The sequence below is a fragment of the Aotus nancymaae genome, unplaced genomic scaffold (genome assembly GCF_030222135.1).
Source record: "Aotus nancymaae isolate 86718 unplaced genomic scaffold, 86718_ANA_hifiasm-v0.15.2.pri h1tg000036l, whole genome shotgun sequence".
NCBI classification, from domain to species: Eukaryota; Metazoa; Chordata; class Mammalia; order Primates; family Aotidae; genus Aotus; species Aotus nancymaae.
The window spans coordinates 89,123,853-89,150,278 of NW_026988450.1; the positions used below are offsets into that span (position 1 = coordinate 89,123,853).

A 26,426-nucleotide genomic window follows, 5' to 3' on the forward strand; every position below is an offset into this window, starting at 1 on the left:
CTGCTGGCATCTCCAGCATCTGCAGACAGGCCTTATGGGGGCGGTGAGGAGACGGCTCTCAGGCGGCACACAGAAGGGCCCGGGCCAGGGGCACCTGGAAGACGACGGGGCTCAGGGAAGGAGCAGCTCTTGTACCCTCTTGTCCAGCCACCCAGGGGGCTGGATGTCTTTGCACTGATCCCCACATTTCTCCCACCCTCCCTGTCCCTTTGGGACCACATTTTCTGTGGGACTCCCCATCCAAATGCAGACAGCCAGGCAGCTGGCACGGCAGGAGAACTGGGGGAGCAGTCTGGGCTGTAGTCAGAGATGAGTAACATCGAGGCGCTCATCCTTGCGCGTGGGTGCGGGAAGGGGCTGGAGAAAGGACCCCAGCTCTCAAGAGTAAGGCAGAGGCAGGGGATGTGGTCCCACAGGAATAAGCAGGGCCTCTGCCAGCAATGAAACCAGCGAGGTGAGTGCTGGAGCCAGGGCCTCGGGGAGAGGATGAGCTGAGGAAGGCGGTGCCAGGGAGCAGTGGGGACAGAGGCCAGGGCGAGAGCAGTGGGGGCAGAGGCAGGGGCAGAGGCAGGGAGCGCACACTGCACTTTCGGGAAGGAGTGAGAAACAGGGCTGCCGTTTGGGAGACTTGGACCCAAGAGGGGTTGTACTTTTGTCCTTCTCAGTGAATAACATTAAATTCCACGCTGATCAAAAACCGAAGTTCCAAACCTTAGTTCCCCTTAAGTCACTCAGCCCTTCATCTATGACAGACAGTCACCTGGAGTGAAGTCAATGTTATCTCAACCATGGCTCAGCATTCAAACAAGGAATCTCATCTTTCAGGGCTGCAGATGGGGTAACAGATTGCTGAGAATTATCAGTTTTATTTGAAGAGTGCAGAGAGGCGATTTTTATAAATGGGTATGACTGGGTTTTCCTTGGGCGGAGAAGAGCCAGGCCGGCCTGCTGAAAAGCCGGCTTCCTAGTTCAGTGGACGCCACGCTGGAAAGGGTCAGCTCCCTGTAGTAAGAGGAGCTAAGAGGTCAGGGGCCAGAAGGACCTTCAAGGGCCCCTGCGGCTGTGGCCCCTGCAGAGGGGGGCTCAGGGAGGCCAGGGGTGAGGGCTAGAGGAAGCCCACGGCCCAGGGTCTTCCCAGGCCTTCCCCCGCCCGGCCCATGGAGCACTCCAGGTAAGGCAAGGACCCTCCAAGTCCTCCGCACTAGGAGCCCACCAAGTGCCACCTCTGCCCTGGAGGCCCAGGGCGCTGGACGGAGAGGCCCTGGCCCTACAGCTTCAGATCCCAGATCCCAATCCTCTCCAAGCATGCAGTCCCTCACTTCAGCAGGGAAAATGAGCTAGCAGAGAACTCCGACACCCAGACACCACCCTACAGAGAACTTTAAAGAAGTAAAAAGCAAAAAACATACTATGTTGCATTATACTAGACAGTACAATTGTTATACATCCTATGATTATACACGTACATACATCATAACATGCACATGTACATATGTATATTACACACGATCCACATCTGTGGTAATCTCACACTGCACTGTGTATGAAGGAATCTATTTTTTAGTGCCGTGGTGCACATCTGGCTGTGAGTTCACCACATGTGCAGGTGTCTGACCCTAGGCTCCTCTCCAGGACTCCTTGGCACTGGCAGGAAGGCCCCGAGTGCCGCAGCTTCAAGCCCGGCCCTCCCACTCAGGCTGGGCTGGGGGTTGAGAATTCCACCCGCCACTCCAACACTGCCAAGTCTTATCTCCGCCACATTTCTCAATGTGACATTGCAGAATTCTTTTGGCCAACCTTGACTTTCCGTGGCGCTCACTGCTAATTTTAACTACCTGATGTTTCTCCACAAAGTAAATGTGCGGCGCCCATGCCGCCACCACGGCAGCATTCCGGGCACTCTGCAGATTCGGCAGTGTTGGTCACGATGACGACATGAAACACAACAAACCAGTCATGAGGGCAGACACCCTTGGGATTTACCTCCACTGGGGACGAAACCAGCCCGCCCTCCTCCAGGGCTGCCAAGCACAGCTCCCAAGAACGACCAGGCCAAGCACGCTGTCCTCGGGTCCAGAGACAGACCAGGCAGCCCATGCTGCAGGTGGCCCTATCTGGTGTCCAGAGACTGTGGGGATGTGGGGGGCCTAGGGAGGAGCTTCCCTGGACAAACATGATTACTCCCAAATTGATTTTGTTTTTTAAAGACAGGGCCTCGCTCTGTCACCCAGGCAGGAGTGCCGTTGTGGCGATCTCAGTTTACTGTAACCTCTGCCTCCCGGGTTCAGGTGATTCTGATGCCTCAGCCTCCCAAATAGCTGTGATGACAGCTGCCCGCCACCATGCCCAGCTAATTTTTGTATTTTTAGTAAAGATGGGGTTTCATCATGTTGGCTGGGGTGGTCTTGAACTCTTGACCTCAGGTGATCCGCCCGCCTCAGCCTCCCAAAGTGCTGGGATTCCAGGCCTGAGCCACCACACTGGCAAAACGTCCCATAAGTTGTATACAAAATCGCATCTATTTGCAGTTTTGTGGGAACAAGTTTACAGTTTTCACCAGATTTTCAAAGGAATCCATGACCCCCAAAAGATCCAGAACCAGCTGAGTCTGGAGAAAGAGGGCTGGGGACACACAAGTTGCCTAACTGGAGAAAGGAATTTTCCCTGCGATGCGGTTATTACATTATCTTCTCATAATTTTTAAAAAATGGGTCCTCTCTTGTAGTTTACTTCAGAATTTAGTTGAGCAATTTCGGTTCATACCAAAAAAAAAAAAAAAAAAAGGCAAACAGAAACAGAGGAAATAGATTCTAGGTTTAGAAAAGCTATAAGGAACAGACCGGATCACTACAGAGTGGAGATTTTCTGAAGCTCATCAAACACATACTCAGTGATGTCAGAAAGTAACAATCAAATCACATTTTCTAGAACTGATCCCAGAGGAGTGGATTAAAGTATGTGCACCCACATGTAAAGCAACTGCATCCACCAAATAACATCAGTCAGGCAAGCAGAGGCGTCTGGAGTGGAGTCCCGGGGCAGTGTTACCGGCGTGGCTTGCCAGGGCAGCGGCGAGCTTGTTCTGAACCCTCCCGGGGCAGTGTTAACAGCGTGGCTCGCCAGGGCAGCGGCGAGCTTGTTCTGAACCCTGCCAGGGCAGTGTTACCAGCGTGGCTCGCCAGGGCAGCGGCGAGCTTGTTCTGAACCCTCCCGGGGCAGTGTTACCAGCGTGGCTCGCCAGGGCAGCGGCGAGCTTGTTCTGAACCCTCCCGGGGCAGTGTTACCAGCGTGGCTCGCCAGGGCAGCGGCGAGCTTGTTCTGAACCCTCCCGGGGCAGTGTTACCAGCGTGGCTCGCCAGGGCAGCGGCGAGCTTGTTTTGAACCCTCTGTATAGGGTGTTAGCTCATGCATTTTGAAAAGTAACCCAGGACAGACCCAGCCGAGGAAAGACTGAGCTAGAAAAAAAACCAGCAAAACACTGGTTTCACATTTCATAACCAAAGCAAGAGCCGTCCTCCAGATAAAACATTCATCTCATCTGCACATCAGGTTGAAAGAAGCAGTTGGGGCACCACCGCTCACCCTTAGATTCCGGGCTCCGGTCACCGCGTTGGCTCTCAGAGCTGCTGCTCCTGCATGCCAGGTGCTGGGAAGTCGTGCACTAACTTAGGTATCATAGCACAGAGAAACCAGACCTCATGCGCCCGACTCCCGCCCCTCACCACCTGGGAGCTGCCTGGAAGCCGCGTACAGCAGACAAGGGGGTGTCCATGTGCAACCCAGGCAGGTTCTCACAGGAGAAAGCAGCACACACTCGGGAGACCTGCAAACATGTCCCACCAGGTCATGGCACTCTAGGCCTGCCAATCTGGCTCTGGGCTTAGGCTCCTCAGCTATGCGGGCCAGCACAGTCCCTCCTTCTGCTCCCTTTCCACAGCTCCAAGTTACCACCATCAAGGTCACAGCTCCCACCCAACGGGGGACCACAAGAGGAGGCTGTGGAGCAAAGAGCCCCCCACACACCCGGGGCAGGAGCTGGTCAAGCACGCAGGCTCCTCGGTCCCTCCTCGGAAGGCTATGGCCTGCTCCTACACCCCTGGTCTCTTGGGGGAATCCAGTAACAGCTCCCTCCTGTGCCCCTTGGGCCTGGAGTGGAAGCAACAGCATGAGGCTTCATCCCTCTTTGCTGGCGTCCCTCAGCCTTGCCCAACACCCCGTCGGGCCCTCACTGCCTTCTCTTTCCTTGCAGGTGCCACCTGCCGCCTGGCAACACGAGGACCTGCCTGACACAGCAACTAACATCATTCCATAACACACACAGGCACACAGTCTCCAGGGGCCACTGCAGGTGTCAGTGACAAAAACCACACCCTATAAACGATGACGAAGGGCTAGGAAGTTCTTGATTAACTTAACAGATCAAGACTAGAACCATCAGCCTCAAAGCTGGTTCTAAACTACAGGACAGAGGAGTGAGCCGATGCCTGACCCTGGGACACTCAGGCAAGGGGCCTACGTGCCCCCCAGGGCCCAGATCACGGTCAGTCATCGGAAATGGGTATCGGACATCCACACGCATGGTGACTTGAGGACAGCGGCCCCACCCCACTGAGGCTGGATGTGTGGGGCTACGTAACGCACGCCAGCAATTCATTGTGACTACGGCGACCTGCTTTCTCAAGCCCACGAAGTATTAAAGAAAATGGATGGCACCGTGCAAAGTATAGGATGGAACCGAAAAAGTGCCACTGAAGACAGCACAGCGTGGTAGCCTTTGAGCTTAGCTCAATGTTGGGGCAAGAGAAAAGGCATGCTTGGAAAGGCATGCATTTTCTGTGTATAAAACTTTTCTGCAATCAAAAAACGTAAATGGGCTGGGAGCAGTGGCTCATGCCTGTAATCTCAGCACTTTAGGAGGCCGAGGCAGGCAGATAGCTTAAGGTCAGGAGTTCAAAGCCAGCCTGGCCAACATGGTGAAACCCCGTATCTACTAAAAGCACAAAAATCAGCCAGATGTGGTGGTGGGCGCCCGTAGTCCCAGCTACTCAGGAGGCTGAGGCACAAGAGTCACTTGAACCTGGGAGGTAGAGGTTGCAGTGAGCAGAGACAGAGCCACTGAACTCCAGCCTGGGGGACAGAGCGAGACTCTGTCTCAAAAAAAAAAGTAAATGTAAAAAAGATCTTCTGGGATAAAGATCTACAGAAGAAAAAGTGAGAAAGAATGGTCTGAAAAAGGGTTGAGACATCTGGTGTGGGGCTTCAGGCCAGCTGGCAGCAAAAACAAGGCCCTTGGGCATGCCGCGCTGCGGATCAGGAGGACCCGAGTCCACGGGCCAGGGTCTCCACGGGCTGTTAGCACAGCACTCCCCCAGGACCCACCAAGCGACCCTGCCCAAGCTCCTGGGGACATGTGCCACCTGAGAAAACCCTTGGTGACCGGTCAGGGTGGCTGGACGCAAGGGGGTCTCAGTCAATGCTGCTGAGAACGAATGTGCAGCACCGGGAGGGGCCGCTGTGGCAGAGGCACTGAGGGAGCACGCGCGGGAGCCAGCCCCAGCCTAGAGGCAGAGCAGGAGGTCACGGAGGCGGCCCTGACCCAAGCCCCCCTCACCAACCTCATTTCCAAGGCAGCACTGCAGGCAGATGGCCAGTGGGGACAAGGCTGGCCTGAGGCTCGCTGGGACACACAGTCCCTGGTGGTCCAAGGTTGGGACCATACAGTCCCATAAGGCCTCCCCAGAGCGGTCCCCTCATGGCCAGTCCCCTGTAAGCAGTGAAACAGCACCAGCATCCCTGTGGCAGGAACGACTGTGAGCTCCGCGTGGCAACCCACGTCCCAGGGAACCCATGCGTGCTAAATGGGGGCCAGCAGCCAGCAAGGCAGGAAAAACACATGCATGAAGAGATGGCAGCACACAGAAGGGTAGCAGCAGCACTGACCCCATGCCCAGGTGGTGCAGAACCCCTGTGTGGGAGGTACCCTGGGAGGGAGTCACTTCCTGTGACACCATTGGCAGAGCCCCGCCAGGAGCTGATGCCAAACCGAGGCCTCATCTCACCCTTGAGGGGCTGCCAAGGCACTCCCAGGTGGCGGCCTCAGCTCAAAGGTGAAGAAAGTGAGTCAGGAACTGACAGGTAACAGACCATTCATCTCTGGCAGAGTGGGGACAGCAGGTCCCCCGGGTTCCCCATGGACGGTCCTCCCACTGGGCTTCAGGAAGGAGCCACAGGTGGGCCTGTCTGTCTTGGGTTGGCAGAGGGGTGCAGATATTCCAGACAGGGAAGTGTCTGGAAGAACACGCAGGACAGGAGGGAGCAGCATGGTCAGAGAGAAGCTGCCACAGGCTGGAGGCACAGGAGCCACAGAAGGGGGCCCCTAAGACAGGAAAGTGGGAGGGATGCTGGGACCATGCCTGCTTCATGGGCAGGGCCCTGGGGCACACAGAAGTTAGAGATCTGCCCCAGGCCCTGAGGGAAGCTCCAGAAACCAATCTCTGCAGGACCTCCCACACCTGGCAGGAAGTGCCCAAGGGCACCAGGCGAATTCCCAGGGCTGCCACCTTCAAGTTAGGCTCAATCCCTCAATGAAGATCTCTTTTTAAAATGGAGACAGCAGTGCATCACAGGGCTATTCACACTGAAAGTTTAAATGTTATCAGGAACTACAGCACTCGGCAGGGGACAGGTGTAAGGAAATCCCTTCTGCAATCACGTGAAGTCATCTAAGATGCAACGAAGCGGGTCTGGAGTACCCATTTCCGCTCTGCAGTGCCCCACGTGACCCACAGGCAGCTCTGCCTCCCGAAGCTGTCCCAAGGCAGCACTGACTGCGGCGCCTCGACTGACCACTCAGAACCCAGCATCGGCTTGAAAGGTCGTCAGAGGCAGGAAGCACCGGGCAGGGTACCCTGCTTGAGTGCATGTGATGAGAGAAAACAACTTCTCAAGGCTCAAGGCCTAGAGAGCCCCAGCAGCCCCACAGCCCCACAGCCCGCACAGCCCAGGATGGTGCGGAGTTCATCTCGTAAGGAGAGAGTTTCCCTGGCTCTGGGGCCCTTGCCGCTGTGGCACAGGGGACGAGATGTCCACAGCCCGGGTGTCAGCCTGACAAGGCCACCATCCAAGCCTGACCCCTGGAAAACAGGCTTCCATCCAGGCACTGCCCGTGCCCTGGTCACTTATGAGAATGAACGGAGATGGCGCCAAGACTAGTCCAGCTCCACCTTCCAAAACGGCAACTTGGTCCTCACGCACAGGCCCTGCCCGTGGCGGCCTCCTGAGCGCTAGCTTTGTTTCTTCCTAAGCCTCCATTTCCAAGAAGTCCTCCCTGAACAGCCCACCCAAAACGATGACAAGCATTGGAGCTGCAAGAGCATTGGCATCAACTCATTCACCTTCATTCTGCAGCTGCTGCCTCTGCATCTCCCACTGTCCTGAGGACATCTTACAGCAGAGACGTCCAGTTAGGGGTTAAGAGGCCAGGCACGGTGCCTCATGCCTGCAATCCCAATACTTTGGGAGGCCAAGTCAGGAGGATTGCTTGAGGCTAGGGGTTCAAGACCAGCGGGCCAACATAGCAAGACCCCATCTCTACAATAAATAAAAATAAAAAACATTAGCCAGGTGTGGTGGCACACACTGATACTAGGTACTCAGGAGGCTGGGGCAGGAGGATCACTGAGCCCAGGAATTCGAGGCTGCAGTGAGCTATGAAGGAGCCACTGCACTCCAACCTAAGCAACAAAACAACATCCTGTTTCAAAAAAAAAAAAAAGAAAAAAGAAAAGAAAAAAGGTCACTTAACATCTCTGAGATTTAGTTTTCTCATCTGTGAAACAGGGACACTGCTTCCACGCAGAGTGGTTGGCAAATTCAGAAGCTAATTCTAAATCCACATGGCAGGTGCTTCACACAGAGCCTGCCACAGTCATAATGGTTCTGAAGGCAATTCGGTTCTTCAGAACTAACAGTTACCAGTGCTGCTGTGTGAGTGTCGGTATCCCTCCCCAAATTCACATACGGAAATCCTAATTCCTAAGGTGGTGGTATTAAGAGATGGGCCTTTAGGAGGTCCTCCAATCACAAAGCAGAGCCTTCATGGATGGGACAGTGCCCTTATATAAGAGGCAAAGAGGCTGGGCACACTGGCGCATGGCTTAGTCCCAGCTACTCAGGAGGCTGAGGTGCGAGGATTGCTTGAGCCCAAGGAGTTCGAGACCAGTCTGGACCCTGTGTCTATAAAAATATTTAAGAGATCAGGCGCAGTGGCTCATGCCTGTAATCCCAGCACTTCGGGAGGCCGAGGTGGGCTGACCATGAGGCCAGGAGTTCGAGTCCAGCCTGACCAACATGGCGAAACCTCATCTCTACTAAAAATACAAAAATTAGCTGGGCGTGGTGGCACACCCCTCTAATCCCAGGTACTCAGGAGGTTGAGGCAGGAGAATCGCTTGAACCAGGGAGGTGGAAGTTGAAGTGAGATGAGATTGCGCCACTGCACTCCAGCCTGGGTGACAGAGCAAGACTCCATCTCAAAAAAAAAAATTTTTTTTTAAATTAGCCAGACTCTGTGGCTCATGCCTGTAATCCCAACACTTTGGGAGGCTGAGGTGGGTAGATCACATGAGGCCAGGAGTTTGAGACCAGCCTGCCCAACATAGTGAAACCTGGTCTGTGCTAAAAATACAAAAATTAGCTGGACATGGTGGTGCATACCTGTAATCCCAGCTACTCAGGAGGCTGAGGCACATGACTCACTTCAATCATGTGAGTAACTTGAGACTGTGCCACTGCACTCCAGCCTGGGCAAGAGAGTGAGACCCTGTCTCAAAACATAAATAAATAAATTAGCCAGGCATGGTGGCACACGCTTGTAGTCCCAGCTACACAGGAGGCTGAGGCAGGAAGATGGCTTCAGTCCAGGAATTCGGCTGTAGTGAGCTATGATTGCACTGCCTCATTCCAGCCTCGGTGACAGAGCAAGACCTCATTTCTTTAAAAATATTAAAATTAACAAAAGAAGGCCAGACGTGGTGGCTTATGCCAGTAATCCCAGCATTTTGGGAGGCTGAGGTAGGCGGATAATCTGAGGTCAGGAGTTCAAGACCAGCCTGGCCAACATGGTGAAACCCCATTTCCATTAAAAATACAAAATTAGCTAGGTGTGGCAGGGTGCACCTGTGGTCCCAGCTACTTGGGAGGCTGAGGCAGGAAAATCACTTGCACTGGCAAGGCAGAGGCTGCAGTGAGGCAAGATCATGTCACTGCACTCCAACCTGGGTGACAGAGTGAGACTCGGTCTCAAAAACAAAAAAAGGAAGTGACGAGAAAGACCTCACGCCCTCTACCACGACAAGACAGAGCAAGAAGGGGCACGTCTGAACCAGGAGCGGGTCCTCAGGAGATGCCAATCTGCCTGTGCCTGCCTTGACCCTCCAGCCTCCAGAACCATGAAAAATACATTTCTGGAGAGATCCAAGATGGCTGATCACTAGCAGCTCGGGCTCGTAATTCCCAGTGAAAGCGCAGAGAATGAGAGGATGCCACACTTTCAGACGAATATTTGTTGCTCATGGACTAGGAGATTCCCAGCAGAGGAGCCCCACGGGTCACCAGGGCGACTCTTGTGGCCGGCGTGGCGGTTTTGCTGGTGCCTTAGCGCGCCAGTTCTTGGTGCAGAGCCCGGAGATTCCCGGGCAGAAAAGCACCATCAATCTTAACACCGCTATTTTGGCCAGCGCAGTGGATTGCTCAGATTTTGGCGCTGGGAATCAACAAGTTGGACGTCATCTCAGAGACCTAGTTAGAAAGTTGGTAATTACAAAGACGACAGAGGGATAAATAAATAATGAAGGGAAGAAACTAGCCTAAAAAGTCAGAGAGTACTCAAAATCAGAATGCCTCTCCCTCTACAGGGGATCGCAATTCCTCATCAGTAACGGAACAAGGCTTAATAGATTACGAGTGTGTTCCAATAACAGAAGCAGGTTTCAAAACGTGGGTGATAAGAAACTTCTGTGAATTAAAAGAACTTGTTCTAACCCAATGCAAAGAAACTAAGAACCTTGAAAAAAGGTTTGACGAAATGTTAACGAGAATGGACAAGTTAGAGAAGAATATAAGTGAATTGATGGAGCTGAAAAACACAACACGAGAACTTCGTGAAGTATGCACAAGTTTAAACAGTCGAATTGATCAAGCAGAAGAAAGGATATCAGAAGTCGAGGACCAGCTCAGTGAAATGAAATGAGAAGACAAGAATGGAGAAAAAAGGATGAAAAGGAATGAGCAAAGTCTCCAGGAAATATGGGACTGTGTGAAAAGACCTAATCTACGTTTGATAGGTGTACCTGAATGTGACGAAGAGAATGAATCCAAGTTGGAAAATACTCTTCAGGATATCATTCAGGAAAACTTTCCCAACCTGGCAAGGCAGGGAAATATTCAACTCCAGGTAATACAGAGAACACCACAAAGATATTCTTCAAGAAGACCAACCCCAAGGCACATAATTGCCAGATTTATTAGGGTTGAAATGAAGGAGAAAATACTAAGGGCAGCCAAAGAGAAAGGTCAGGTTACCCATAAAGGGAAACCTATCAGACTTACAGCAGATCTCTCAGCAGAAACCCTACAAGCCAGAAAAGAGTGGGGACCAATATTTAACATCCTTAAAGAAAAGAACTTTCAACCCAGAATTTCAGATCCAGCCAAACTGAGCTTTATAATCGAAGGAAAAATTAAATCTTTTGCGAACAAACAAGTACTTAGAGACTTCACCACCACCAGGCCTGCTTTACAAGAGCTTCTGAAGGAAGCACTATACATATAAAGGAACAACCAATATCAGCCTTTCCAAAAATATATCAAAAAGCAAAGAGCATTAACACAATGAAAAATTTACACTAACTAATGGGCAAAACAGCCAGCTAGCATCAAATGCCAGTATTAAACCTATATATATATTCTAATTGGATAAAAAGCCAAAACCCATCGGTATGCTGCATGCAGACCCATCTCACATGCAACGATACACAAAGACTCAAAACAAAGAGAAGGAGGAAGATTTATCAACCAACCACAGAGTAAAAATAAACAAATAAACAAAAAGCAGGAGATGCAATTCTCGCCTCTAATAAAGTAGACTTTAAAGCAACAAAGAGCAAAAGAGGCAAAGAAGGACATTACATAATGGCAGAAGGATCAATGTAACAAGAAGAGCTAACGATTTTGTAGATCAACGAGACAGAAAATTAACAAGGACATTCAGGACTTGAACTCAGACCCGGAACAAGTAAACTTAATAAACATTTACAGAACTCTCCACTTCAAATACACAAAACATACATTACCACCTCACACCTGTTCCAAAAGTGACTACATAATTGGAAGTAAATCACTCCTTAGTAATCGCATAGCATTTCATAGGTTTAAATGAAATATTGGTTGGCTGCTTGTTTGTTATTTTCTTCCCTTATTCCTTCCTGTCTACATCAAGTATAATTATTGGTATAAAAGAGGTTTTCAATACCCATTACTAAACTGCATTCTAGCCTGGGCAAGAAAGCAATACTCCCATTCTCTCTCTCTCTTTCTCTTCCTTTTTCTTCCTCTTCTTCATTTTTTTTCTTTCTTTCTTTCTTTCAAAAAAAAAAAAGAAAAATACATTTCTGTTGTTGCTAAGCCATCTGGTCGATGGTATGTAGTTAGTGCAGCCTGGCCACTCTAAGATACTAAGATCCCGCTAGGTTTGCCATGCTGCACTAGAAACACCAGTGAGGGCCTTGGGAGGAGGGTCAGAAACCGCCCCCTCTGGATTCTTTACACCATCTACTTGGGGCTTCAGAAAGTACAAGCACCTCCCTAGCAGCCTTCCCCTCTGAGTTATTAAAGCCAAATGCAACAGGGCTCCACCAAGCAGGGGCAGGCACCTGGTGGGCGCCGGGCACTCTCCCCACCTGGCAATGCGGCAAGCGGATACTGGGGGGAGGCAGACCTGGGGGCCACGCCTAAGGCCCACTAAGCCGAGGCAGAACTGTGTGGGCAAAAATAAATCCCCAGATGGACAAGGCTCTGAGGGGATCAGGAGAAAATCCACATGGAAATGTTTAAAACCTATTCCCAGAACCTATCATCGCCAGGCAGAAACCGCAGCCTGCATCTACGGGGCTTCCAGGCCCTCCCACAGACCCAGAAACCTTAATCAAAAACCTATCTGAACTTACAACCACAAACTGGCACCAGCCGCAGGGCCCTTATCGGCACACAGCCTTGCTGCCAGGGAGATGGCACGACTGTCAGGAACCAACACGGGGCTGAGAGCCCGGCCAGTGGCCACACCACACACAGCCTGCATCTGCAGACTGTCCACCCGCAGAGATCTAGGAAATGGCAAAACGCTTTCTTCTTCTGGCATAGATTTTTGAATTAGCAAAACTGCCACTGGCTAGTTCACTTGTTGCAAAAACGGTTCCAATTTTATTTTAAATTTTATTAGCTTTAAACATTATCTCATTTCATTTCATTAAAAGCAACTAAGTTTCTTCTCACACGCAGCCATAGTATTAAAGAGGACTGGACGCCCAAAACTGCAAACAAAACAAAACAAAACAAAACAAAACACCCCATTATCTTCTCCCTGTGCCTGTTAGCCCAGCTTTGTGGAAGGTGGGCCACAGGGCTGCTCGGGAGGCCCCTGCTCTGGGCACAGCCCCCGCAGCGAGCCTGGCTGGCCCAGCAGCCCCTGCGTCCTCATGTCCACACTCCATAGACTCTTTCTGCAAAGCTCTTCCCTTCCTCCTACGGGCCGTGTCCTTTAAAACTCAGTTCAAAGACTAGCAAGAGTCAACAGAGTTGCCGACAGGTGATGAGTCTGGGGGGTGACATGATGGCGCTATTTTCACTGTCTCAGGTATGTCTCAGAACATCCAGAGTAAAGAGTTTTGAATAACAATGTTCTGTTTCATTTAAGGACCACCTGCTCAGACGTCGTCCGCGCCCAGCCATAGGTTGGATGCCCTCCTCAGGGTTCCCAGGCCTGCCCCATCACTGTACCCAGATGGTCAGCTTCTCAGGCACATGCCTTGAGCCTGGCACAGAGTAGCTACCTGTGAACCATCTCCAGAATGGAACGTACCACAGCAGGCCCAGTGCCCTGCTCGCTTACGGCCTAAGCCTAGAGACAGCGCCCAAAAAGAGGGCAAAACTGGGCACCAAACGCTCACCCAGCAAGCCAACTGGCCAGCCCAAAAGAAACAAGGAAACAAACGGAGTGGCAGCATCTGCTCCCTGACCTCCAAGGGAGCCAACCCAGAGGGCAGTGCCAGCTGGGCACAGCTGCCTGTGCCTGTAGAAGCCGGGATTCCTTCCTTCCAAGCTCTTGGCCAGGGAAGAGGGGCATGGGAACCAGCATGCTATGGCAGGGCTGGCCACAGAGCCCTCTTCAGCAGCACCTACCTGGCACAGGGAGTGACCGCAAAGATGCCCTGATGTCGAGTCCAAGGCATGGGTGGCACTGCTGCATTTCTCCAGGCAGAAGACAGATGGCACTTTTTTTTTTTTTTTTTTGAGACAGAGTTTCGCTCTTGTTACCCAGGCTGGAGTGCAATGGTGCGATCTCGGCTCACCGCAACCTCCAGACGGCACTTTTCAGTAAGGGTTGGGGGAGCTGATGAGCAATGCGACCCAGTGGCCCACAGGTGCACCAGGCCCAGCTGTACCGGGTGGCTCCTCTCCCTCGTCAGCGCCCTCCCCAGGCGCTGCTCCACAGGGCCTAGCTGGGCGCCCAGCACGGATGCAGATGCCACACTGTCTGGCAGTATGAGTGCTGCTGTGACCCCTTCTCAGGCGCCTACTGAGTGCTGGGGACAGAACCCCATCCTGTGCCCCGGTTACCACACAGAAGCAGAAGTCCTGAGCACTGGGTGGCTTCCAGAAGGTCGCAAAGCCAGGGAGGGCCCAGCCCAGACTGTCAACTCTCCCTACACCCCCTACAGTGAGGATGCCAGGGCTCCATGCCTCCACTGAAGGAGAAAGCGGTGGGCAGCCCAGTGCCTTTAAGAACTAAAAACACTCTCGACATGTCAACAGTTCAGTAGTGAGCTAGAAATGTTTTAAACAGCCCTGATATTCCCTTCAGATCACCTAGGGAGATGCCTGTCACACTAGGGACACCAGCTGCAGGCTTGCAAGTCCATGAACAAGACCACCTGAGCTGTGGGCGTCGTTCTGGCCACCCAATCAGAGCTGCCTTTCGAAAGGGCACAGTGAACAGCCGCAGAGCAGAAGCCCGGGATCTGGCTCCATCCAGCAGAAGGTGGCGGTGCGCAGGACCTGAGAGGGTGGGCCTTCCGCACTCTAAGCTTTTAATGCCGATTTACATAAGCGACAGGAAAAACCACTAGCAGTCATTCTAGAACTCCTGGCTGGGAGCGGGTCTGCAGACTGAAGTAAAGCCCAGCTTAGGGCAGGAATTTCTACAAACAAATGGACTCCGCTATACGTGCTCTTCTTCAGCAGCCAAAACATTTCTCAAAGTCTTCTCAGAGCCTGAAACCTTGACTTCAGTGTCACTACCCAAAACACAAAGAAAATATAAGGATTTGCTGCTTTGGAGAAGAGAACAATGGAGGCGATTTCATCCATTTCTAGGGGGTGATTAGGGACTGGCCTGTCTTCCTGTTCTGGTTCTTCACTGTTTAAACCACAGGGTTCCTAGAACAGGACCTTGGAGCCGCTCCTCTCCTCACCCATCCCTGGAATGACGGGACTGGCCCCTCAATCTGAGGACACCATCGCCTCCCCAAATATCTGCATGGCTGAGGTGGAGGTGATGCATTCTTAAGTGGACTCCTAGTGGCCAGCCCTGAGGACGGAAGACAGGTTAAAACTTCAGGCGGACCCACGTTACCGATTCCACAGAGCTGGGCGAGTAGCCCGCTTTCCCCCAACAAAGCAGGAAGATGCCAGATGCCCCAGCTCGGTCGCCTCTCCTGTTACGTCATAAAACCATCACACAACGCACAGTTCTACCACTCTGTCCTCAGCGTGCTGTTTCTGAGTGGGAAGGGAAGTGACTGTTTTTTGGTTACTAAACTGATTTTCATACCAAATTTCAATAGGTCTAAAGGCTAAAAATAGTAAATCTTTCCACTTTTCGAGCATTTCCAGATCTGAGCAATTTCTCAGGGATGCCAAGTGTCAATGCCCTGCACCAGCTTCCTCTGGGTTCTCAGGTAGAGGCCCACCTTCCCACCCCCGCCATGGCCCTAATCCTAGAGGCAACCTGGCGGCCTGAGACCAAATGCCCCACCGTGGAACAGGCACAGCGGTGCCCTGCACAGGAAGAAGGTGGAGCAGGGTGACCGGATTCCTCCTGGGCAAAATCTTCTGGAATCTGAAGTCTGGCCATGTTAGTCTTCTGTTTCTATCACACCTTTCTGTCAAATTAAAATTTAACTCAAGGCACAATTCCATAGGCTTACATTTTAGCTCAACCAAATAAAAACGCTGCAACATGCTCACTCATGAAATGGATCATCTGCCCTCTAACTGCGCATTTAGAAAACATGCAATTAATAAAGCTTCATGCAGAGCAGCACTGGCAGCATGATCTGATGAAGTGGGACGGCCCTTACCTGTGGACCAGGCATGGCAGCACGGCGAGCGCCCTGGACCAACACAGGAGTGTCCTGAGAGGGCCCCCGTGTGGGAATTCAGAGAGCCTCGAGGTCCCCAAGAACTCCTTCCTAAAACTAAACTGCCTGAGAAGCTGCCGCGGAGAAAGTCCCAATGCCCAGGGGGCCCCCACCTCCACTCAATGTGACCCTCACACTACCTGCCCGACCCAGACAAGAAGGCGGCACTCTTCCCAGGGAATGTTCCAATAACAGAGATGTACCTGGTACCAAGGACAGTTCAATTATCCCTTTAATTAAGGCACCTTAAAGGGACCACCCCCCCACAGCTCTTTGAGACCTCCTTTCAGTGTACTTTGATTTCATGCATTTAGTAACTGTTTATCAAGATCAATGATCCATTTATGCTTCTGTGGTCAATTCTGTACTGATAATTACAATGACAACATTCTTCTGGATCATGTTAACATAGCCTAACGATCACAGAAATGTTTTAAATTGCAATACGTATACGCTTCCGTCACAGAGAAGTATAAAGAGCCGTCCATAGGCCAGGTGTGGCAGCTCACACCTGTAATCCCAGCACTCTAGGAGCCTGAGGAGGCGGGAGGGTCGCTTGAGGCCAGGAGTTCATGACCAGCCTGGGCAACATAGTGAAACTCCGTCTTTACAAAAAATACAAAGAAAAATTAGCCAGCATAATCCCAGCTACCTGGAGGACAGAGGTGGGAGAATCACCTGAGCCCCGGAGGTCGAGGCTGCAGTGAGCCATGACTGCACCACTCACTGACTCCAGCCTGGGGGACAGAGTGAGACTCTGCCTCAAAAAAAAAAAAAGAAAAAAATCAGCAACATAGTGAGACCCCATCTCTGCAAAAAATAAAAATAAAAACTAGCTGTGCATGATGGCATACAGCTGTGGTCCCAGCTACTCAGAAGGCTGAGGAGAGAGGATCTCATGGGCCTAGGAAGTCCAGGCTGCAGTGAGCCCTGATCTCGCCACTAAACTCTAGCCTGGGTTACAGAGGGAAACACTATCTCAAAAGAAAAAAAGAATGAGAGATAAAAAGACTTCCAAACGGAGGAAACATACAAGTTCACAAAGAAAACAATGATGCGTCACAACCGTTAAGAACAGTTTGTTCATTTTTTTTTTAAAGGGTGATTGATGGTAGGTATCAAATCATTAAGATATTTAACACTGGATACTTTTTAAAAGCAATACAACAATTACTTTTAAATACTCACATCATACTAGAAATTGCATCTTTCACAGCTCTTTAACATTAGGACCAAAAAGTTTAAATGTCAGCTTAAAAATGTGTCTACCATTTTTCTATTTTTCTTCTTCTTCAGACAGTCTTGCTTTTTCACCCAGGCTGTAGTGAAGTGGTGCAATCTTGGCTCACTGCAACCTCCATGCCACCCCCCAACCCCGGATCCAAGTGATTCTCATGCAGTCTCCCGAGTTGCTGGGATTACAGGCGCGCACCACCACACCCGGCTAATTTTTGCATTTTCAGTAGAGATGGGTTACTCTGGTCTTACTCTGTTGCCCAGACTGGAGAACAGTTTGAGCGTGATCTTGGCTCACTGAAGCCTGGACTTCCTGAGCTCCAGCAATCCTCCCGACTCAGCCTCCTGAGTAACTGGGGCCACAGATGCAAGACATCGCACGTGGCTAATTTTTTTTTTGTATTTAGAGAGACAGGGTTTCACCATGTTGTCCAGGCTGATGATCTCAAAACTCAGAGTCAGGCAATCTGCCCACCTCCCAATCTGTAGTCCCCCTAAAGTGCTGGGACTACAGGCATGTGCCACCATGCCTGGCTATTTTTGTATTTTTTGTACAGGCAGGGTTTTGCCATGTTGCCCAGGCTGGCCCCAGAACTCCTGAGCTCAAGCGATCCTCCTGTCTCAGCCTCCAAGAGTTCTGGGATTGCAGGAACAAGCCTCTGTGCCCAGCCTGTCTGAGTGATTTCCTAAAACTGTGCACTAAGAGTCATATATAAAAGTACAATAACCACCTGACCTGACCCGGTGAGCACCCTGTGTCAATCCCTCTTTATTCTCTATTTCAACGGTTTGCTATGCATTTTCATTCCAGAGCTTCCTTTCTTTGAAACAGGAAAAATGTGGTTGCCAATCAATTCCGGTGGATCCAGGATTCCAAGGCAGAACCCCAGGAGAAACCTTGGAGCAAACTACGAAAACTCAGACCAAGCAGCCTAACAGAATCCCAGGTTGGAAGGGGCTTTCAAATGCAGCAAATTAAGCACCTCTGGAATGCAGTTTCCTCTCACGGCCAGCAAAATCCTTCAACAGGTTGAGGAGGATGAAAGCACTGAGACCCAGGTCTGAACAATGCCTTCCTTCCTCACTGGGGCCTGGGCCCAGCAAGGTGGGAGGGTGACACGCCAAGTCCAGTGACTTGAAAGGTCATGCAAATCCCTTCAGCTGCCTCAGGGTCCCACTTCCGGACGGGCTAGCACCCTCTTACTCCTGCACTGGGGACAAAATGCCTAGCACTACCTCCCCGCTGCCCCCGGAGTTCTGACGGAATGAGTGAACTTGTGTTCTGGAGCCCTCACTAGGCAGGAAGGTGAGCCTTGGGACAACCCTCAAAATAATGCAGCTGCAGCCCAGCCTCTCTAACTACAAAAAAGAGAAAGCCCACCAGGTGTGGTAGTATGAACCTATAATCCTGGCAGCTACTTGGGAAGCTGAGGCAGGAGGATCACTTGAGTCTGGGGGTTCAAGACCTGCTTGGGCAACACAGTGAGACACCCTGACTCTGAACACACACAAACACATACACACAGGAGAGAGACTATATAATCCCAGCACTTTGGGAGGCCGAGGTGGGCAGACCACTTGAGGTCAGGAGTTCAAGACCAGCCTGGCCAACATGGTGAAACCTGTCTCTATTCAAAATGCAAAAATTATCTAGGCGTGGTGACATGCACCTGTAGTCCCAGCTACTTGGGAGGCCGAGGCAGGAGAATCGCTTGAACCTGGGAGGCAGAGGCTACAGTGAGCCGAGACTGCACCACTGCACTCCAGCCTGGGTGACAGAGTGAGACTAAGACAAAAAGAGAGAGAGCCCGAACTCCCTCCCCTTCTCACCCGAGGTCCCAAAACTACACAGCAGCTGAGCCAAGGAGAACTCAGGGCCTTTCTTTCCACCATCAGGGTTCTGTGCTGCTTCCCGCAATCTAACTAGTGGCACTCAACAAGTGACCCCTACCGACTGCCCAGTCTTTCTGGGGCATTAACACCCACGTTGTCTGAGGTGGGAACAATAGCGACCCATCCACGGCTCTCAAAAAGCCACTCTGCCAGGGATATGAAACACTAAGTGGGTTGTGCGGCTGCCCTCTAAGTCCGTGGATGTTTTAATCTTCTTAAAATGCCTCCTCCAAAAGTCACTTGCCAAGGAGGTCACTTCACAAACGCTAGGAGGTCCCCACTAGATATTTCTCCTGTCACCTCCACCCAGATGAAAAGGGTTGAAAATGACGACAGGGCCTGGGCAAGCTTCTTTCGGCAGGCCCCCTCCTGATTCAGGGTAGAGAAGATTCATTTCCATGAAAATTCAAGAGGCCTCCCAGTCCTCTGAAACTGCCTGGCTTCACAAAGGCTTAGCATTTGATAGTGGGGGAAAAGGCCACTAGAAGCACATTTTGAAAGTTTCACAGTTAAAAAGATCCTTGTTCATTGATTGTGGTGGGGTAATTAAGCTAATCTAAACAAGGGGACCTTGTCTAGGAGCGGGTGGGGGAGGTGCAGCCGCTCAGGTCCTTCGCAGGAAAACCCACGGCAGACGCCTGCTTTTGGGGTCCTCTCTCGCCCCTTCCTTTCTACAAGGCTGCTCTTCAGCTGGGAGGTTTGCTCTGGTCAGATCTGTTTCCCGGCTCAGGTGGAGACAACCTTTTGATGGTGTCTCACTACGTGTGGCTTCGTCAGCATAATTACGCAGTGATGAAAACCTGGGGAAGCGAAGAGGCTGGCGTGCAGCAGTCCTCACCCATCATTAGCAGGAACGTGGCTTCCAGCACATTCTGGCTCCACAAATTACAGACATGACTCTGCCAGGGGTGTTCCCAAGGAGAGCACTGGCAATTTGGGGTTGCCTGCCACCTACAGTGCTTGCCAGTCACCCTCACTTGGTGCCAGGCCATGAGGCTGTGGGTCACAAACCACCCCAGCCAGCCAGTGGGCTTCGGGGCCTAGGGACAAGTGGGAGAGGGCAGGGGGTAGGCTGCACCATTCTCAGAACGACAATCACACAGCCCGAACCCCAGAGCTGCGCTCCTCTATCCTCCCCTCCTCGCTCCTGACAACACAGATGCAATCCATTCACCACCAAGAACCTCAACATCGGCTGAAATACCTTCCTCGGCGCCTTTCCTCTATTGGGAAAGCGGGGAGCTGCCGCAGGCCTCTCCTCCCCTGCAGATCTGCGGGGAGGACTGGGGCGGGATCTCAAGGCTCACAGAAAGGAGGCAGAATCCGGTTTACAGGATTGCTCCGCCCCTCCCCCACCTCCCTCCTCTCCAATAAGCAAAGTTAGAGGGTGTTACAAGCTGCAAGACACCTTGGAGCTCACGCAGTCCAATCTCTGATCTGCTTTCACCATGCGAAAGGGCCAAAGCTGCAGCAGGCATCTCGGCAGGGCAGCAGGCCACTCCCCCCACGAGCCCCGGGAGGCGGCCACGGGCAGCCTTCCCCCTCCCTACCCGGTGAACACCTGGGCCACAAAAATACATCTTTAAATACCCAGTGTGTATTTCAAACACACATTTCCAACGATCTGCTCCTTTCCTTACAACCACTGCCACAAAAACAATTAGCCTGAATGGGTGTGAAACCCTTGATGTGTAAAACGACCTAGTTAGTTCCCCAGCCTCTCTCCAGAAGCACAGGAATTCTTTACTGCGCCTGAGTCTCCTCCATCCGAACCTGACAGCTGCCTCTCCTCATCCTCAAGTGGCTTCTTCTAAACCTCTCCCAAGCATTAAATCATCTCCGCTCATTCTTTTAACACGCAGTTCAAACCTAGCAAAAAGGTGAGGAAATTACTCACTTTTTTAAAGGACCGTGGGTGTTACCTGCTCTGATTACCATGTGTTACACTCCCTAACCTGTACACCACTACTCCAGCTTTTCGTTCTCTTACTTTTTCCTAAAACCAGCACAAAACAGCAGAAGGAAAAGATTCCTACCACACTCTACCTGTCCGCCCATGACGCAGGAAGGATGAGACCATCTGGGGAGTGAAAGTGCAGGGCACTCTCAGTAACGCCAGGCACACGCAGCAGTGCTCTTCCTCAGCAAAATGGGCTTCGATTCAGAATCTGCCAGCCCACAAGAATCATCTGACCCCACGACAATTACTTCAATCACTCATCTGGTAAACCCTCCTCGCTCCAGGTCCTAGACTGGAAAAAACAGCCCCAGTAACAATAATAATAAAAATGACAAGCCCTGTTTTGCTGGAGTCAGCTGAGGTATCAGATGGGGGTCAGTGGCTAGGTCTGTGAACCCGAAGCCACACTCCTTCAGTGACCCAGACTGGAGAGACAGAAAACTCTCAGGCTCCTTAGGAGGTCAAGTGGCCCTTCCAAACCCTCCCTAGCCCCAACAGCCTTCTAGAATCATTCTGAATAGCTAACCAGGATGCTGGGCCCCGTGTGGATCAGCCTCCGCTGGAAATACCTCTGCTGGATGTGCTCCAATCCAGAGCACACACCTGGGGGAGGAAAGGGTTAAGCTCAAAGGGGAAAGGGACAGGGGGTGCTGAGACGCAGACAAAGATGCAGGGACTTCCACAGAGCAGGGGCTCTGGGCCTGGACGCACTGACGCCCTGGCCTCTTTGCGCCAGGAACAAGGTCGGCCTCAGGGAATCAAGGTATCTTCAAAGGGACACACGGCAGGGCAGTGTCGATGAGACCAGGGCAGCGCCACAGTCCGGCGGTGCAGGCTCGGGGTCCGAGGTGGGGGACACTGGCTAGCAGTGCTGCGAGGAGCGTGCGTGCACTGGGGAGAGGGAAGGGTGGGAAAGAAGGGGAGGGGGAAGGGGAAGAAGGAAGTGTGTTCGGCTGGGAGGACCGGTACAGGCAGAAGGGCGAGGGGGCCACTTCGCTAGTGGTGGGTCACGGGCTGAATTCTCAGAAGTTAGAGACAGCAGGCAAGGGTGGGAGGGCAGGACAGGGTCAGGACCAGGAGTCAGAGGCGCCAAGCTCCTCTCTGGGTAGAGAAACCCGAGGAACTGGGGTCGGAGGGACTGATGGGTGCGAAAGGGGGCCGGGTCCAAATGAAGGCGCGCGTTACAGGGTGGGGGCCGAGGGAGATCAGGGAGGCTGCAGGGCTGGAGACCAGAGCAGGTGCAGTCTGGGAAGAGGAGGCGGGAAGGCATGGGGCCCCTGAGGAGCCAGCGCAGGCCGGGTCGAGGCAGGTCCCCTCCCCCGGAGAAGAAGGTGAGGGGCTGGGGCTGCGGCGCGGACCCGGCTTGGAGGCCGAGGCCGTGCGGGAGGTGAGGGTGGAGAGGCGGCAGGTGCCCGGCGCCCAGGCGCGAGGTGCAGGGGGCGGCGGGATGGGCCACTCACCTGTCTCCTCCGGCCGGGGCCGCGGGGGCGGCGGGGCGGCCGGGCCGGGCCGGGCCGGGCAGGGGCGGCGGGGGCGCGGAGCCCCGGGCGCACGGGGGTCGGGCTGCGGCGGCGGCGGCGGGTCCGGGCGGGGGCTGCTCCCTCGGCCGGCCGGCCGGGCGGGTCAGTCAGTCAGCGACGCGGGCGCGGAGGGAGCGCTGCGAGGCTGCGGCCGGCGCGCGGGGACAACGCCGCTTTATCGGGTCGGAAACAGCCGCTCCGCGCCGCTTCCGCTGACGCAGCGCCGGCCCCTGCGCCTCATGACTATGCAGCACCCGCCGCCGCGGGACGGTGATTCGGGGGCGGGGTCTGCGCCGCGCGCACCTATTGGCCTCCGCCGCCGCCAGCCCCGCCCCCGAGTGGCAGCCCCGCCCCACCGCGCCCCCTGCCCCGCCCCCGCGCGCTCCGCGGCTCCCACCCCCGTCTCGTCGTGGCCCCGCCCCCGGGCCTAGCCCCACCCCGCCCCCACCTTCCTCCCGCTACGCCCCCGGCCCCGGCTCCTCCGCCAGGAGCGCCTGCCCCCTGTCCCCCAAAGCCCTGGCCCCTAATCCACCCTATCCCTCTCCGCAGCCGCAGGAGGTGGACCCCGCACGCCCCCACCTTCTCTCCCCGCTCCTCCCCTCTCTCGCAGAGGGGTCCGGCGAGCCGCGTGGCCCCACCCTCCGGCAGCCCAGCCCCTTGGCAAGCACCTTTCTCCCCTGCCACCCTGCCTGTGGCGCGGCGAGGTTGTCCCCATCTAGGTGCTGCAGCCCCTCCTCCGCTGCAGGGGAAAACTCTCCTGTCTTCCCCTCCCTGCCACCCTTCGAAGACCTCCTGCCTGGTCCCGGGCCACCCCCATCCCTGGCTCCCACAACGTCCCTCGGGCCCTCTCTCCAACCTGGAGGGCAGGGCAGGACGAAGACCTGACCTGGAGCTTCCGGAGGCTGGGCCTCCCTCTCAGGCTTGGCCCTTGCCAGGGGCACTGATCCGTCTCTCCCCACGTGTAGAAGGGCCGCAATCCCTAGGGCAGGGCTGCTGGGAAGCCCCATCAAGACAAGGTCTGGGTAGACTACTTTAATAGACAGACGTGATGGGCTGAAGCCAACCCTGGCAACGTCCTAGCCCTGTGCCCTTGCCCGGGTTTAAATGGCTTTGGAGGAATTACTTCGCTTCTCAGAACCATGGTGTCCTCATCTATAAGACAGAAATCATAAGATCCTCTTACCAGTTGCTAAAAGAATCTAGAAGTGAAGTGTGCAGCAGAGTCTCCAGAGCATCGCAAATGGGAAAATCTGACAATATCAAGTGTTGACAAGAGAGTGGAGCAACTGGAACTCCCAGACCCTGCTGGTGGGAAGGCAAAGTGGTACAACCACCTTCAAAATCTTCTTAAAAGGCCTTGATTACTCAGCAATTCTGCTCCTAGGTACACACCTAACATCGTATTTCTGTTGCTAGCAGCACTGTTTATAATTGCTCCAAACTGGAAACTACCCAAATGTTCATCAGCCGTTGAATGGATACGTAAATTGTAATATAGTCACAAAGCAGAATGACAGTGAATAACCTACAAGTACACATGGCAACATGGATGACTCTCACAAATGATGTTGAGCAAAAGAAGCCAGAGGATAAAAAACATATACGTTTCCATGTGGATAAAGTGGTAGAAGGTATATATGGGGGTAGCAGTCAGGATAGTGGTTACCCTTGCAGGGAGGGGTGCCAGAGCCAGGAAGCAGGGCTTAGAGGGCGTGTCTGGGGGCTGGCTGTGTTCTGTGTCTTGGTCTGAGTGCTGGTTACAGTGCGCTCAGTTTGTGATGACTTCTCCAGCTATGCAGTCAAGATGCATGTGCCTGCTGGGTACGGTGGTTCATGCCTGTAATTCTAATACTGTGGAAGGCCAAGGCAGGTGGATTGCTTGAGCCCAGGAGTTCGAGATTGGCCTGGGCAACATGGCAAGACCCTGTCTCTATTAAAGAGAAAAAAGAAGAAGATGTGTGTGTTTTCCCATGTGTATGCAGTATCTCAACGAAGGGTTAATAGGCACATCAACGGTCTATAGACAGAGAACCCAAAGCAGCATCGGACGCATCGTGAGTGCTCAGCCTTTACATCTGCTTCCCTGGGGACTTTTGACTCCAGGGGCCAAAGGATGGGGACAGCAGCAATTCCAGCTATGCTGTGAGCTAAGTGTCTGAGCCCGGGCACCTACTTAACCTCCCTGAGTCCTCTTCTAGAAGTGAGCATTCTAATAGTACCCAGTTCACAAGTTGTCATGAGCTTAAACAAAATAACAAAATAATGCTTTTTCAAAAGACAATACAATCAAGAGGATAGAATAGGTAAAGACTTTATTTATTCACAAATTGCTGGTATTGATTGAATTGTCTTCATTGTCATTCATGCAGCAACCAGCTACTGAGTGTGTGCCTACTATGTGGCACATGCTTGCCAGATCCTACTACTGGAGCTGGAAGCATGATCCCGTCCCTCTCCTTAAGGAGCCAGTGGTGGGGTACAAGCCAGACATGGTAGCCACGGAGCCCAGTGTAGGGTCAGCCTTTTAGTAGGTGCTCCAGAAATATTTCTTGGGGCTGGGCATGATGGCTCATGCCTGCAATCCCAGCACTTCAAGAAGCTGAAGCAGGTGGATTGCTTGAGCTCAAGAGTTCTGGACCAGCCTGGGCAACATGGCAAAAACCCATCTCTATGAAAAATACCAAAATTAGCTGATTGGGGCAGTGGGCACCTGTGGGCCCAGCTACTTGGGATACTGAGGCAGGATAATCACTTGAACCTGGGAGGCAGAGGTTGTAGTGAGCTGAGATGTTGCCACTGCACTCCAGCATGGGCAATAGGGTGAGACCCCATCTCAAAAAAAAAAAAAGTTGCTAGAAGAGTAACTGAATACAAGTATAAAAGTATATGCACCAGCCTGGCAACGTAGCTAGGCCCCATATCTACAAAAAAAAATTCAAAAATTAGCTGGGTGTGGTGGTGCATGCCTATAATCCCAGCCATTCAGAAGGCTGAGGCAGGAGGATCGCTTGAACCTGGGAGTTCAAGGCTACAGTGAGCTGTGATTGCATCACTGTGCTCCAGCCTGGGTGACAGAGCAAGAAAAAAAGAACGAAAGTGTAAGCATGAAGTCTCACGTGAATGAGACTTAGCAGGCAGTTTCTAAGCCCGAGATGTGGGAACGTCCAATTAATTTACTTCTGTAATCTGGAGTTAAACAGAGATCAGAGTAAGGTTAAGGAAAAGTATATCCCCACTGTCCAAGCACCCCAACATGTGCATGTGTGTGTGTGCGTGCATGTGTGTACGTGCATGTGCGTGCGTGTGCGTACGTGCATGTGTATGTGCGTGTGCATGCGTGCACGTGCGTGTGTGTGTGTGCGTGTCGTGTGCGTGCATGTGCGTGCATGCGTGTACGTGCGTGCGTGTGTGCATGCGTGTGTGAGAGAGCAGGGGCAGGGCCACCCTGCAGCACTCTCTGCCCAGCCTACCCAGCCAACCCAGCAGCCGCTACCAAGAAGGGTGAGATGTGTCTGCAGCCTTGGCGCCACTGTCCAGCTGCCTGTGGAAGCCTGGGAATGGAATCCTCGGGCCCCCTCAACGTCTTCCCCCCACTTCACCCCTCCTTAGATGGCTGGTCCCCCAGTCGTGTGAGGAGAGAGCTTGATACAGGGGAAGCCCTCTTGCCTGAGAGTCAGAAAGACCTGGACTCTGGCCTGGCTCCAAAGCAGGTGTGCCTGAGCCCTTAGCTGTCATGGGTGTGTGACCTGTGTAGTCACACATACCCAGTGCTCAGAATAGCTCCATGCTTGGCTGTCACCATCCTTAAGCGCTTCTTCTTTTTTTTTTTGAGATGAAATCTCCCTCTCGGCCCCAGGCTGGAGTGCAATGGTGCGATCTCTGCTCACTGTAAACTCCTCCTCCCAGTTCTAGCAATTGTCCTGCCTCAGCTTCCCGAGTAGCTGGGATTACAGGCATGGGCCACCATATCCGGCTAATTTTTTCGTATTCTTAGTAGAGATGGGGTTTCACCATGTTGGCCAGGCTGGTCTCAAACTCCTGACCTCAGGTGATCCTCCTGCCTCAGCCTTCCAAAGTGCTGGGATTACAGGTGTTAGCCACCATGCCCGGCCTAAATGCTTC

At 52.8% G+C, this 26,426-nt stretch overlaps 1 protein-coding gene across 1 annotated transcript in view; it reads right to left on the bottom strand.

Moving 5' to 3' along the window:
• SLC45A4 (solute carrier family 45 member 4) overlaps positions 1–22,288 on the bottom strand; it is a 103,723-nt gene extending 81,435 nt beyond the window's left edge. The window contains exon 1 of the mRNA XM_064384658.1: positions 22,245–22,288. The gene's annotated coding sequence lies outside the window, so the exon portion shown is untranslated. The remainder of the gene's footprint in view (positions 1–22,244) is intronic.
• Positions 22,289–26,426: the final 4,138 nt, after the last annotated feature.